Raw genomic sequence first — 14026 nt, 5'->3', positions numbered from 1 at the left:
GTTGAAAATGCGATTGTTCAAGTGTGGTCGTTTCGCAAAGATGGGAACTTGTGCTTTGCTATTACAGTTGTGGAGAGAGATTCAACGACATCGCTTCTTGCTCATAATTAGATACTGCTACTTTTTAGTTCATTTATTTATACGCTTTTGATGCTCGAGATTGTTTTTCGTTACTAATTATAGTTTGATTATTATAGCTTTTGTTATAAATTTTCTATGATTATTATTTCTTGTGTGTTTGAGTCTATAATCGCTAATTATTTTAAGTACGTTCATGTAGACTAATTATAACCTCATATGAAGGCTACATTTTAGTGATTGCTTATTGTTTTATCCTGATTTTTCAGATTTGACAAAAAAAAAAAAAAAAATTAAATAAATAAATAGTTGAAATGTGTTACGATTTTCTTAACATGTTCAATTGGTAATTCATTTGTTTAAATGAGTGACAACTTTTGTATTTAAGGTTTTAATATTAATTAATTCGTGTGCTTTTGAATATTGGCAATTACAAATGAGCTCAACGAGGATGAAAAAATTCGCACTTCGCTGCAGGGTAATTTTTTCGGTTAATAGTCTGTTAATTGAACGTTTAATAAGAAACAGTTAACGGTCGGCTAAAAAATAAAAGATCCAAAACGAAAGCTATAATAAGTTACAAAGAAATGACTTCGCTACGGGATTGTTTTAGTTGGTTAATACTCGGTAAATTTAACGTTAAAAATCAGTTGACGGCGGTTATCTTAAGTGTTTTTTATATTTAATTTGAAAGTGTTTATCTGATTAATGGCTTCTTATGTAATATGCATGATGATAACGCTATACTCCACTCATTACCATGAGTGAAGTTACTATTTTACCCTTTGTAAATAGTAACTAACTCATGGTAATATATATATATATATACTATAGATAATTAGGCTATTCTAAATGTGGATCATGTTAAGAGAAGTTTCTTTTATACCACTTGATTGTTTTTGGTTGATTGTTTTTGGTTGGCGGCATCAAACCATTATTAGCTCGTCTCATAAGTGTGTGCATATGTAATGGAAATGAATATTTTATAAAATGAATTCAGTGGTCTTGAGATTTTTTACAAATTAGAAGTTATAAAAACGAGAGGGCTTGGGGTTAGCACTTAGCACTCTTGTTACGTTCTCTCCTTCGCACATGACTTCGTTACTATTGAGCTACCAGGGTTTTACTAATCCGATTATTGTGGACGATTCACATGATCGAGCTCCAATGTGTTGGTAATGAATGTGGCTTTTCGTGCGACCAATTCAGATTGATTGTCCATTTACATAAAGATCTTCATCTTTCGGATGTGCATAAAGATCTCGCATGAAGAAGACATTCTCAAAGGGAGCTAAGGACGTAGAGTCCTTTCGTGTTGCTGAGGATGTCGCAGTCATAGTCAATTAGACGAATGCCACAAATTTTTCAAAAGGGTTCTTTAATTGGACGTTGGCGAATCTGCTTTTACTTATTTACTCATTTTCAAGCACCCGAGCCAAACGATCATCCATATGAATATACATTTTTTAATAAATTTCAATTGTAAGTTGGTTTTCAGTTAAGGTCAAATCCATGAGCTCCAATCTAGCTAACCCTATACAATAAAACTGCAATAAAATAAAATTAATTATTTAAAGCCATTACAGTAGAAAAAGACTTAAATTATAAATATTGATTAACACGGTTTAATTTCATAATGAATATGTAGCGAATTAGGAGTCTTCAAATATATATGGTAACTACGGATACATATCTAGATTTAGATTTTTTTTTACCGTTAAATTATATACGGAGTATCTATCTGGTTAAAATCCCTAAACTTTGCCCACAAGTAACACACACTTGCATGTATATGTATATAAAGATCATTAGGGCTAAGTAATTACTCATACGCGAATATCTCTTATTAATTCACCCTTTTCAAATATTTCTTAACAATTTCTTATTATTATTTTATTATTAGTAAAAAGAATATGGCTCTTCTTCCCTCTCTAAATGTTAATGCTTCTTCATCTAACATTGTTTCATATTCCAATGATTCTACTGTTCCATTCAAAAAAAGGTAATGAATCATCCGACTTCTACTTTTTTTTTCTTTCCATGTTATATATTATTATTATCATTAATTATATTAATTTTAGTATTTTAGTATTTAATTAGTACGAATTCAACTAATTTAAATTAACAATCTGATTCTTGTCATGTCTCAGGTTCAAGTTTACAGAAGCTTTAACAGAATATGATGATGAGGAGGCCTTTTATTCTAAAAAGATTGAAGCTTTATTCGAGAAGATGAGGAACAAGTTCGCCCCAAATATTACGTTAGCAACGAAAAGGGCTACAAAGATGTGTCCACATTTGTACATTGATCAGGATGTCACAAATAAGCGAAAAAAGAGGAGGAAGATTGCGATTACGATGAAGCCTATGCCTGCGGTGATTAGTAACGACATGAAGCAGCAATTGGAGAGATTCATAACGAGTGATGAGATGAATGGTTCGGATTTGAAGTTGGTGATTCAGAAAAAGTTATACATGAGTGATTTGAAAGAGGACCAAAATAGGTTAAGCATGCCGATCAAGCAACTGCAAACTCTTGATTTCTTGAAACCTGATGAGAAGGTGATTCTTGATATGGATGGGGGGATTAAGGTTGGATTGGTCGGGCCGAATATGCGAATGTACCACAAACAGATGGTGTTAACTAAGTGGGACATGAACAACACAAGTAATTATGTGTTGATCAATAACTGGCGTCACTTTGTGGCGGACTATAAGAACGATTTGAAGTTGCATACTAAGATTCAAGTGTGGTCGTTTCGAAGATATAATCAAGAGTTGTGTTTTGCTATTGTGATCGTGGAAGATGAAGAACTTGACGCTTGAAGACTTAATTACAAGTGTCGAAATTATGAAGAGTTGTGTTTTGTTATTGTGGGCGTTTTGTTTAGTTTAGTTATTCGGTTTGGATTGTTCATGTATATGGATGATTTCTTGATTATGTTTTTTCGCTTAATTCTTCTGTTTGGATTGGTATATAGACTATGCTTTCATTAGTTTTGATTATTAGAAGGATGCCATCTTTATTAGATTTTCTCATATTGTTCAATGCTTTATTTGAACTGTGATAATTAATTCAATTAATATTAATTTCGCCGGTTTTTGGATATTACATAGATTTTTAGATTATAACTATAATTAATTAATTTAATTTTCAAGTTTAAGTAGCTTCATTAATACATGTGATGAATACCATTTGATTTGTGTTACAGACATGTGGATGATTCTAACCCAGCTTGTATGGGCCAGCCCAATCCAAGAACACTTGGAACAAGATTAAAGATTCACCGTTCATAAGCTAATCTTACCAACTGCATATACTTAATGGTCAAAATTTAGACTTCAAACTTTTAAAAATACATTAGCAAGCATCTTCCTGATCATATCAGGTGCCAATCAAGACTGCATATACGCTTCAAACGCTTTATCATAAGAACCAAAACTAGCATAGCCAGAAATAATCAAATTCCATGACACACCATCTCGTTTTGGTGTCCAACAAAAAACCTTTTCCATTTCTAAAAAGTTTTCAGAATTCAAATAAGTTGAAAAAATAGTGTTCATTGAAAAAAGATTTGGCCAAGGAATTCAATCGAACACCTTGCGTGCATAACAACACTTTCCTAGTTTATAGTAACAAATTATGAGGTTATAGAGCAAAAAAGTTTCGATACTGAATAGGGTTTTGAGTATATAACAATGTAACTTCTTACATTGTTTGCAGTTAATTGTGGCTATCAAAATATTGCTTGAACAACGAAAAGTAGTAACATGATTTATTTTGGCGCTTAAAGTATTTAAGTGTGTCTTTGTAATTTATGTAACATAAACCGATGAATATTCAAATGAATCTAACTTTTAAGTTGAGATCCAAAGAACTAATCAGAATTGAACAAATTGCTCAGAAAGGTAATATAAAAGATATTTTTTTTCAATAAAGAGTATATCAATTTTTTCTTTGCTCATAAAAAATTATGATTTAAATTTAGTGCTTAAAAGGGTGTATGATTGTTTAAATTGTTGCAATTGAGGTATAATTTGACACTTGGATTTTATTTTTATTTTTTATTGATGACATGTATTTCCATGTCATTTTTGTATTTTTTTTATTCCATATCATTTTTTATTTTCTTCCTAAATTTATATTTTCTCGAAATAAAGCCAAAATCCAATGGATTCCATGATCATAACAATTAGACGGGATCGATCTCATTTCTAGCTTCACGTTCTTGACGGTGGTGTGTATAAGGGTGTTTGAAAACGTGTCAAACTTCACTCGAAGTCAAAGACATTTTTTCAGTCGTTGTTTCTTGAGTTTGTATAATAAAATTATGAAAATTGTTAATAATATACTTATTTACTTGCAAATATAAAGCACTTTTGAACAAAATTAAGGGAGCTATGAGATTAATTTACAAAATTATATGCCATATTCATATGAAATTTTTCTTCTTTTTTTTTTGGATCCCTATCATCATCATCCAGTATCCATCGTTATCATGTTCACGCTGGATTCATTACAAAATTATAATTATACAAGATTGGAGAATGAGATTGTTTATAAGTATCCATCGTTATCCTCTTTCTAGCATGCCTCATGGATAGCCGGTAATACCCTTCCTAACTTATTCCCCAGGCTATTTGCTCTTGACGTCAATAAAGGTAGCTCAATAGCTGATCGATTCAGAGATGGTAATTTGGTGTGGCTTTGGCGTCGCCCCTTGAGAGGTGGCGCTGAGCAGTCTTCCTTTGATGAGATGATAAATCAGTTATCAAACATGTCTCTTTCTTCTAGTTCTGACTCGTGGGTTTGGATGGGTGACGGTAACAAACAATATTCGGTTTCAACAGCCCGGAATCTAATTGATTGCCATTATTTTGCACCTTTTTCTTTTGCTACATACCGGAGTAACTTGATTCCTATTAAAGTTAAAGTATTTATATGGCGTCTTCGGTTACATCGATTAGCTTATAAAGCTAGTTTAATTCGGCGAAATGTTCATATAGCAGATCTGAATTGCGTTTGGTGTGGCAATGAGGAGGAGTCGGAGGAGCACATTTTATTTTATCGTTACATACTAAAAGAAGCGCTTATTTACGTCGTTCCACTACCCCTAACCGGCAATTACCATACCTACTTTCTTTTTTTTTACCCAGACTACTCACCAACACACCTTCCTTCTACACTAATCACCTCCATCGCTCTCCCACGTCTTCAGCGCCACCGGCGGGCGGCAGCGCTTCCGCCGCCAACACCATCGCCAACAAACCCTATTGCTCGACATCGCACCACCAACACCGCCTCCACTCAATGTTTGCTCAGAAAGCCGCGACGGTACGAACGGACATCAACACAACGACTATCTGAAGAATCAATTCAAGACTGTGCAATCTCTTTCTCCAGCGCCCTTTTCTCTAATTTGCAATTGCAATTGTAATCAAGTTAGTTTTATAATTTTATTTTTCAATCAGTTAGGGCTTGAGGGCTTGAGTTATATTTGGGGGTATTGCGTCTAAAGTCGTTTTTGAAATTCTGATAATCAGGTTGTCTGTTGAAATCTTAAATTGATAATTGAAGAAAATTGATACTTTTCGTTTTTTTTTTCTGAAGTACAAATGAGATGAAGCATGTTTGTGTGATATATCTGTTGATTATGTACTTAGTGATATATAAGCAAATAAGTGCCTGGAGAACACTTTTGGTATGTTGTTTTGGTATCTTTATTTGAAGGAAGTCGTAATTTTCCATTTAGTGTCGATGGTGTTAGTGTGTTAAACTTGCGGTGGTGGTAATGCTGAAATGGTTGAGGTGTGAGTTTCAATTTACTGTAAACCCTATTTCCCTAATTTTTGTTTAATGTTTTAAAACGTACTTTGATTTTTGAAGTTAGTTATTGTTCATTTGATATTAGTACTGTGTTAGCTTAATCTTCCATTTGTATGTTTGACTATGCAAGTGTATTTATATATCTTCAATTTGTATGTAGGACTGTATTGTTTTAGGCTTAATCACGTGTTGATATCATTAATGTTTAAACACATTCTTTCACTATTAAAGGATTCACAATAATTTGTTTCTAACACGTACCTTTATTGTTTTCGACCTTTTATCGGTTTGCAATTTCTGAACTTCCTTACAGCGAGTCTACATATAAACTTTCCATTTTGAGTACAACAAGTTGTGTACAAATGTACGATTACTACAAAGTCTTATTCAAAAGTTTGGTCTACGATATGTGTTTTTGTATGATGTGTGTTTCTAATGGGTTCTTACATACGTTTAACCTTATAGTCAAGAAGTTGATCACCATTATAGGTGTCCAAATAATCGGGTCAAAAGAGTTTGCAATTTTTACCTTTATCGTTTTTCGACCTTTTATAGGTGTCCAAATAATTATTTTTGATTTTCAATGGTTAAGAGTAATTTGTTCCTCATAATTGATAAATTGTTTGAAGTCTAAATATGTTTCTCTCCAATGGTTAGGCCAAATTATTGTTATTACTATCCTTTCATTGATAGTATTTTCATCCTTGCAATAAGTTATCAGAGGATTGAGTAGTGTATAATAAAATGTATCTGTGTCTATTGTATGCATATTGTACTACGGAGTATTAGGTTAGATAAAATATATGTTGCATCTAGGGGTCAATCGCAAAAGCAAATGAAGAAAGGTCTTTTAGTTGTTAGTATATCAACTAGTTTTCGAACCCTCGCTTCGCGCCGGGGGTTCGGTTTTCAATATATTTTATTGCGTTTAGTTTGTAAAATTATTTCGTGGCTAACGATGATGTCGTTGAAGCACAACTCGAGTTGAACTAAAAGGTATAACCCACGAAAGATTTAAATGTTATTTTAAATTAACAATATATGTGCATCTCCGCGTTTCGCTATGGAATTTTCGACTTTTAAAAACTTAACGTAAAATCAACATGTATGAAAAGTACCTCAAATATTTAGCGTTTTTTAAAAACCGTCCGTTTTGCGTATAGTTAGTGACATTGTGTTCCTAAAGTTATTTCGAGTTTAACGATGGTGTCGGAAAAATTTAACTCGTTGCGAGCGAGAAGATATGACCCGTTGAATATTTGAGTGGAGTATATTTAAGATTTATTATGAAAATGGTTATGTGACAGTTTACCCCCTATTTGAGGGGTCGTTTTGAATTTATGAAGAAAGTGTAGGGGGCTTTATTGGTGTAATGAAAGTTAGTTAAAATTAAAAAAAAAAAGTGAAATGATGAAAATACCCCTGGTTACTATTAACCATTTTTTGTCTGTTAGATAATATAGTAATATAAGTTGGTGATAATAATTCACTATAAATAAACAAAATTGTCAGCCATGAAACACTGGCTGAATGCCATAAATGATTACACGATCAAAAAATTTTATATTATCTTATGGATATATAAGTAATGAATTAGAGCAACTCTGATGCACAAAAGGGGTAGAAGATAAAATTTGAAGTCAGCAACCAACCCGACCCGATCGATCGTGTAACACAGTAAAAAGAAAGGCGAGTTGCAACCATTGAAATCGAAGATGCGGGCAAGGTAATACAAAACAAACACTTTTTTTTTTGTTATTTACATGTAGATGATGATAATGTCGGAGAGGTTGATTTGTGCATGAAACAAAAGTCACCTTTAAAGATTACTGATGCGTACAGTTTCTTTTTATGGGTGTGATCAATCAATACTAGATTGGCATGACCATACTTTTTTGTACTAGTTTTTTTGATCGATTATAATGATTAAAATGTAATATGTAAATGTATTGAACATAGGGTGATAGCAATTATTATACTAGAGTCGGGTTTAACTGTTTTGTTGAATAGAATAGTATAGTTAGTGCATTAAATAGATCACTAAGATTACATGTTTGTAAATATATGTAATATTTCAAACATAGGATGTGTTTTGTTGTTATTTAAACTGCTATGTAGTTGTAAATTTCACTTTAAAGTCATTCTATGTGTACAGTTAGTGACAATACACTCTTTATTTCCTTTTTTCAGTTGGGTCTGTTGTGGCTACTTCATCAACAATTGGTGGATGATGTTATAGCAGTCAAAAACGGTACGATTTATTTAATTCATCTTTTTTCATGTTGATATATTCTGATTAAATTTGATGTATTCAGCCTGTAGGATATATGATTTCAACTGCGAATAAACAACCCTATGCAACAACCGTTACGAAACCCCACTTCACAAAATCTGAAAACATAGCAACCACATGCTTCCCTGCCCACCACCTCCAATTCACATCGTATAACCAGTTGCACCACCGCATGGCCAAAAATTCAATTCTCACACATAACATGCATACCGGAATAATCACTTTTTGACAAAACATGATAGCAGACTACGTAGGTTGTATTCAGAACGTCGAAGTCTTCAAAACCTCCGCAACTAAATCAGAAGATTCGGCGAGCCATCCAAATTGTCAACTTAATGATAGTCACTAAAACCCAAAAACAAATCGCTACTATATATCATAATTACTAAGCAATTACCACACAAATCTAATAATTTTCCATTCTTATCTATAGTGAAAGTTTTATTGAAACTCACATTGTGGAATGAGCAAGCAACTCGGTTCGACACAGAAACGTACCTACGTTAGAGAAACCAGTAATAATTGTTGCAATCTCTTGCTGGGTCAACGGTTATAAAGGTACACTCCACACATCTATTTGTATATGGTAAATTAACGAGTTCATGTGTTGTTAGTTATGTGAATCTTCTGAAACTTTTTATTTTATTTATTATTTATCAATATTCTCTATTATTTTCTTGCAGACAAGTATAACCTAAACACTATATTATTTAAAAATTAAGAAGGAATTTAGAAAATTTGAATCCACCGGTGATGGTTTACATTTGAATGGTTTGTAACTGTTGAGTTTCTCAATAAACCAATGTTAATGAGTATACACAACTTTTTGAAGTCATTACTTTGCAATTTCATATGTGTTAGTCTAAACTTCTGATATTTGAAAGGCCAATGTTGAAATGCCCCATTCATATCGATTATAAACGTTTCACATTAATTGGTTTCATTACGAGGTTTTGACCTCTATATGAGACGTTTTTCAAAGACTGCATTCGTTTTTAAAACAAACCATAACCTTTATTTTATCGACAAAGGTTTAAAAGACATAACGTAGATTATCAAGTAATGATAATCTAAAATATAACGTTTACACACGACCATTACATAATGGTTAACAATAATATGATACAACGAAGTGTTTTCCGAATGCAGTTTTTAAACATTATCATACAAGCATGCTGATTCCAATTCTTGTCTTTAACTAGCATGCAACAGCGGAAGTCTTTTAATAATCACCTGAGAATAAACATGCTTAAAACGTCAACAAAAATGTTGGTGAGTTATAGGTTTAATCTATATATATATATCAATTTACAATAATAGACCACAAGATTTCATTTTCATAAATAGCATACAGGCATATAGCAATCTGTATAAAAATCATTCATATGATGAACACCTGGTAACCGACATTAACAATAATGCATATAGAATATCCCCCGCATACCGGCACTCGCAATCTGTATGTTATATACCGGCAATCGCAATCAGTATATTAAATACAGGCATAAAGCAATCTGTGTAGAAATCGAAGTATTAAAGCAGTTCAAATTCTCTGACTGGGGCATGTCAATGCCCATAGATCTATCTTTAGGATTCGCGTCAATTAGTGGCGTTCACTAATTCTTAGGTTACCAGACTAAAAGGGGCGATATTCGGTATAGTAATCCAACCATAGAATGTAGTTTCAAGTACTTGTGTCTATTTTGTAAAACATTTACAAAGCTGCATGTATTCTCATCCCAAAAATATTAGATAGTAAAAATGGGACTATAATTCACTTTCACAGATTTTCAATTCGTCGAAAATTAGACTTGGCCACGGTTCGATTTACGAACCTATAACAAATATATACATATATATCAAAGTATGATAGAAATATATTCACATCATACTTTTATTTACGTGTTGACGATTTAAGTTATTTAAGTTAGTAGTCCATAATTAGTAGTCCACAGTTAGTAGTACATATATAGATCGATACATCACCCTGAAATAATCAAGACATACTATACACGTATTGTATAAGACTCAATCATGAACCACGATACATCTATTGTCTTTGAAGTTATTTCGACGTATTGTATATGTGGTGTCTTTTGATTTATCCGACGTATTGTGTATATGTCTTAACTAATCAAGATTATATTATATTGTCTCGGACTTAACCAAGACTAGTATATTATAAGGAAATACTAAAGACATGTTAGAATACATGTATACTACAAGAAAAGTTAGCTAGGATATGGTTAGTATAGATTTTATCAAAATAATCCCGTAGTCATTTTAGCCATTTTTAACCAATATTGTTTTGCCCATAACTTATTCATTACAAATCCGTTTTGAGTGAATCAAATTGCTATGGTTTCGTAGCGAACCCAATTTTTTGGAAATGAACTGAAAAAGTAGTGGTTTATTGTCGGAGTTACAGGTTATAGTCCATATTTGAAAGAGGTAGTCATTTCCGTCGAAAGAACGACATCTTGATGACCATTTTGAAAAACATACTTCTACTTTGAGTTTAACCATGATTTTTGGATATAGTATCATGTTCATATGAAATATCATTTTCCCAGAAGAACAACTTTTAAATCAAAGATTATGATAGTTTTTAATTATCCAACCCAAAATAGTCCCCGGTTTTACTACGACGGCGTATGTCCAGTTTTACGGTGTTCTTCGTGTTTTCAAGTTTTAAATCATTAAGTTAGCATATCATATAGATATAAAACATGTGTTTAGTTTTTTTTAAATGTCAAGTTAGAAGGATTAACTTTGTTTGCGAACAAGTTTAAAATTTACTAAACTATGTTCTAGTGATTACAAGTTCTTTTCATCGAATAAGATAGCTATATATATATATATATATATATATATATATATATATATATATATATATATATATGAATCGAATGATGTTATGAACATCGTTACTACCTCAAGTATAGTAGGTAAACCTACTGGAAATAATGAGAAATAGACTTGAGTTTCAAAGGATTTTTGATGGCTTGGAAGTTCTTGAAGTAGAATCATGACACGAAAACAAGTCAAGTAAGATTACTACTTGAATTAAGATAGTTATAGTTATAGAATTCGAATCAAAGTTTGAATATGGTTATTACCTTGAATTAGAAAGATAACCTACTGTAAATAACAAAGATTTCTTGAACTTAGATGATTACTTGGAATGGATTTGAAAGCTTGAAAGTAGTCTTGCAAATTTGAAATAATTCTTGAAGTGTTCTTGAAAGATTGTTTTGTATGATGATTTATGTTTGGATTTTTGAGCTAGATTGATGTAGATTTTGATGAAGATGATGAAGAACACTTAGAACATCAAGAGAGAACTTGAGAGAGATGAGTTTGATGCATTAAAGTTGAAATGAAATGGTGTTTACGGTTGGTGAAGGAAACATGAATGATGGGTAGTCATATAGGCTCCATTAGTTTGATTTTTAGTGTAATAATTCTAGCTAGTTGCCAAATGATGGTTCCCAAATGTTTGTTGACTCATCAAAGGCTGCTAAGAGCTGATCATTGGAGTGTATATATCAATAGTATGTACATCTAAAAGTTGGGTATTATACGGGTACAAATATCGAACGAATACAAGTAGAATTCTTGATGAAAACGAATGAGAATGCAATTGTAACCATCTTTGTTAAGTATAAGTGAAATGTCCCGTTCATATTGATTATAAACGGTCCATATTAATTGATTTCGTCGCGAGGTTTTGACCTCTATATGAGACGTTTTTCAAAGACTGCATTCATTTTTAAAACAACCATAACCTTTATTTTATCTATAAAGGTTTAAAAAGCATTACGTAGATTATCAAATAATGATAATCTAAAATATACCATTTACACACGACCATTACATAATGGTTTACAATAAGAATATATTACATCAAAAATAAGTTTCTTGAATGCAGTTTTTACATAATATCATACAAGCATGGACTCCAAATCTTGTCCTTATTTTAGTATGCAACAGCGGAAGCTTTTAATAATCATCTGAGAATAAACATGCTTAAAACGTCAACAAAAATGTTGGTGAGTTATAGGTTTAACATATATATCATCAAATCATAATAATAGACCACAAGATTTCATATTTCAATATACATCCCATACATAGAGATAAAATTCATTCATATGGTGAACACCTGGTAACCGACATTAACAAGATGCATATAAGAATATCCCCTATCATTCCGGAAAATCCTTCGGACATGATAAAAACGAATCGAAGTACTAAAGCATCCGGTACTTTGGATGAGTTTCGTTAGGCCCAATAGATCTATCTTTAGGATTCGTGTCAATTAGTAGATCGGTTTACTAATTCTTAGGTTACCAAGCAAAAGGGGCATATTCGGCTTCGATCATTCACTCATATAATGTAGTTTCATTTACTTGTGTCTATTTCGTAAAACATTTATAAAACTGCATGTATTCTCATCCCAAAATATTAGATTTTAAAAGTGGGACTATAACTCACGTATATCAAAGTATGTTCAAAATATATTTACAACATTTTTTTTAATACGTTTTACTGTTTTAAGTTTATTAAGTCAGCTGTCCTCGTTAGTAATCTACAACTAGTTGTCCACAGTTAGATGTACAGAAATAAATTGATATATATTATCTTGAATTAATCCACGACCCAGTGTATACACATCTCAGGCTAAATCACAACTCAAATTATATATATTTTTGGAATCAACCTCAACCCTGTATAGCTAACTCCAACATTACTGCATATAGAGTGTATATGGTTGTTCCAAATAACATATATACATGGGTCGATATGATATTTCAAAACATTTGCATACGTGTCTATGGTATCCCAAGATTACATAATATATTAGAATACATGTATAATACAATATAAGTTAGCTAGGATATGATTAATATAGATTTGTTACCAATTTTCACGTAGCTACAACAAGCAAAAATATCCAATCTTGTTTTACCCATAACTTCTTCGTTTTAAATCCGTTTTGAGTGAATCAAATTGCTATGGTTTCATATTGAACTCTATTTTATGAATCTAAACAGAAAAAGTATAGGTTTATAGTCGGAAATATAAGTTACAAGTTGTTTTTGTAAGAGGTAGTCATTTCAGTCGAAAGAACGACGTCTTGATGACCATTTTGAAAAACATACTTCCACTTTGAGTTTAATCATGATTTTTGGATATAGTTTCATGTTCATAAGAAAAATCATTTTCTCAGAAAAACAACTTTTAAATCAAAGTTTATTATAGTTTTTAATGAACTAACCCAAAACAGCCCGCGGTGTTACTACGACGGCGTATATCCGGTTTTACGGTGTTTTTCGTGTTTTCAAGTTTTAAATCATTAAGTTAGCATATCATATAGATATAGAACATGTGTTTAGTTTATTTTAAAAGTCAAGTTAGAAGGATTAACTTTTGTTTGCGAACAAGTTTAGAATTAACTAAACTATGTTCTAGTGATTACAAGTTTAAACCTTCGAATAAGATAGTTTTATATGTATGAATCAAATGATGTTATGAACATCATTACTACCTCAAGTTTAGTAGGTAAACCTACTGGAAGTGACAAGAAATGATCTAGCTTCAAAGGATCTTGGATGGCTTGAAAGTTCTTGAAGTAGAATCATGACACGAAAACAAGTTCAAGTAAGATTATCACTCGAATTAAGATAGTTATAGTTATAGGAATTGAATCAAAGTTTGTATATGAGTAATACCTTGATTTAGAATGATATCTTACTATAAACAACAAGGATTTCTTGAGGTTGGATGATCACTTTACAAGAGTAGAAGTGAGCTAGTAAACTTGG

At 31.8% G+C, this 14026-nt stretch overlaps 1 long non-coding RNA gene across 1 annotated transcript; it reads left to right on the top strand.

Annotated features, from left to right (window-relative positions):
• Window positions 1-5566: 5566 nt before the first annotated feature.
• LOC139862390 (uncharacterized) lies at window positions 5567-8753 on the top strand. Its single transcript, XR_011764171.1, has 3 exons — window positions 5567-7631; window positions 8096-8156; window positions 8221-8753. It is a non-coding gene; the product is annotated as an uncharacterized lncRNA (long non-coding RNA).
• The last annotated feature ends 5273 nt before the right edge of the window (window positions 8754-14026 follow it).

The sequence above is a fragment of the Rutidosis leptorrhynchoides genome, chromosome 8, assembly GCF_046630445.1.
Source record: "Rutidosis leptorrhynchoides isolate AG116_Rl617_1_P2 chromosome 8, CSIRO_AGI_Rlap_v1, whole genome shotgun sequence".
Lineage (NCBI taxonomy): Eukaryota > Viridiplantae > Streptophyta > Magnoliopsida > Asterales > Asteraceae > Rutidosis > Rutidosis leptorrhynchoides.
Note: the sequence above shows the minus strand (reverse complement) of the source record. Positions and strands in the feature narration are given on the sequence as shown.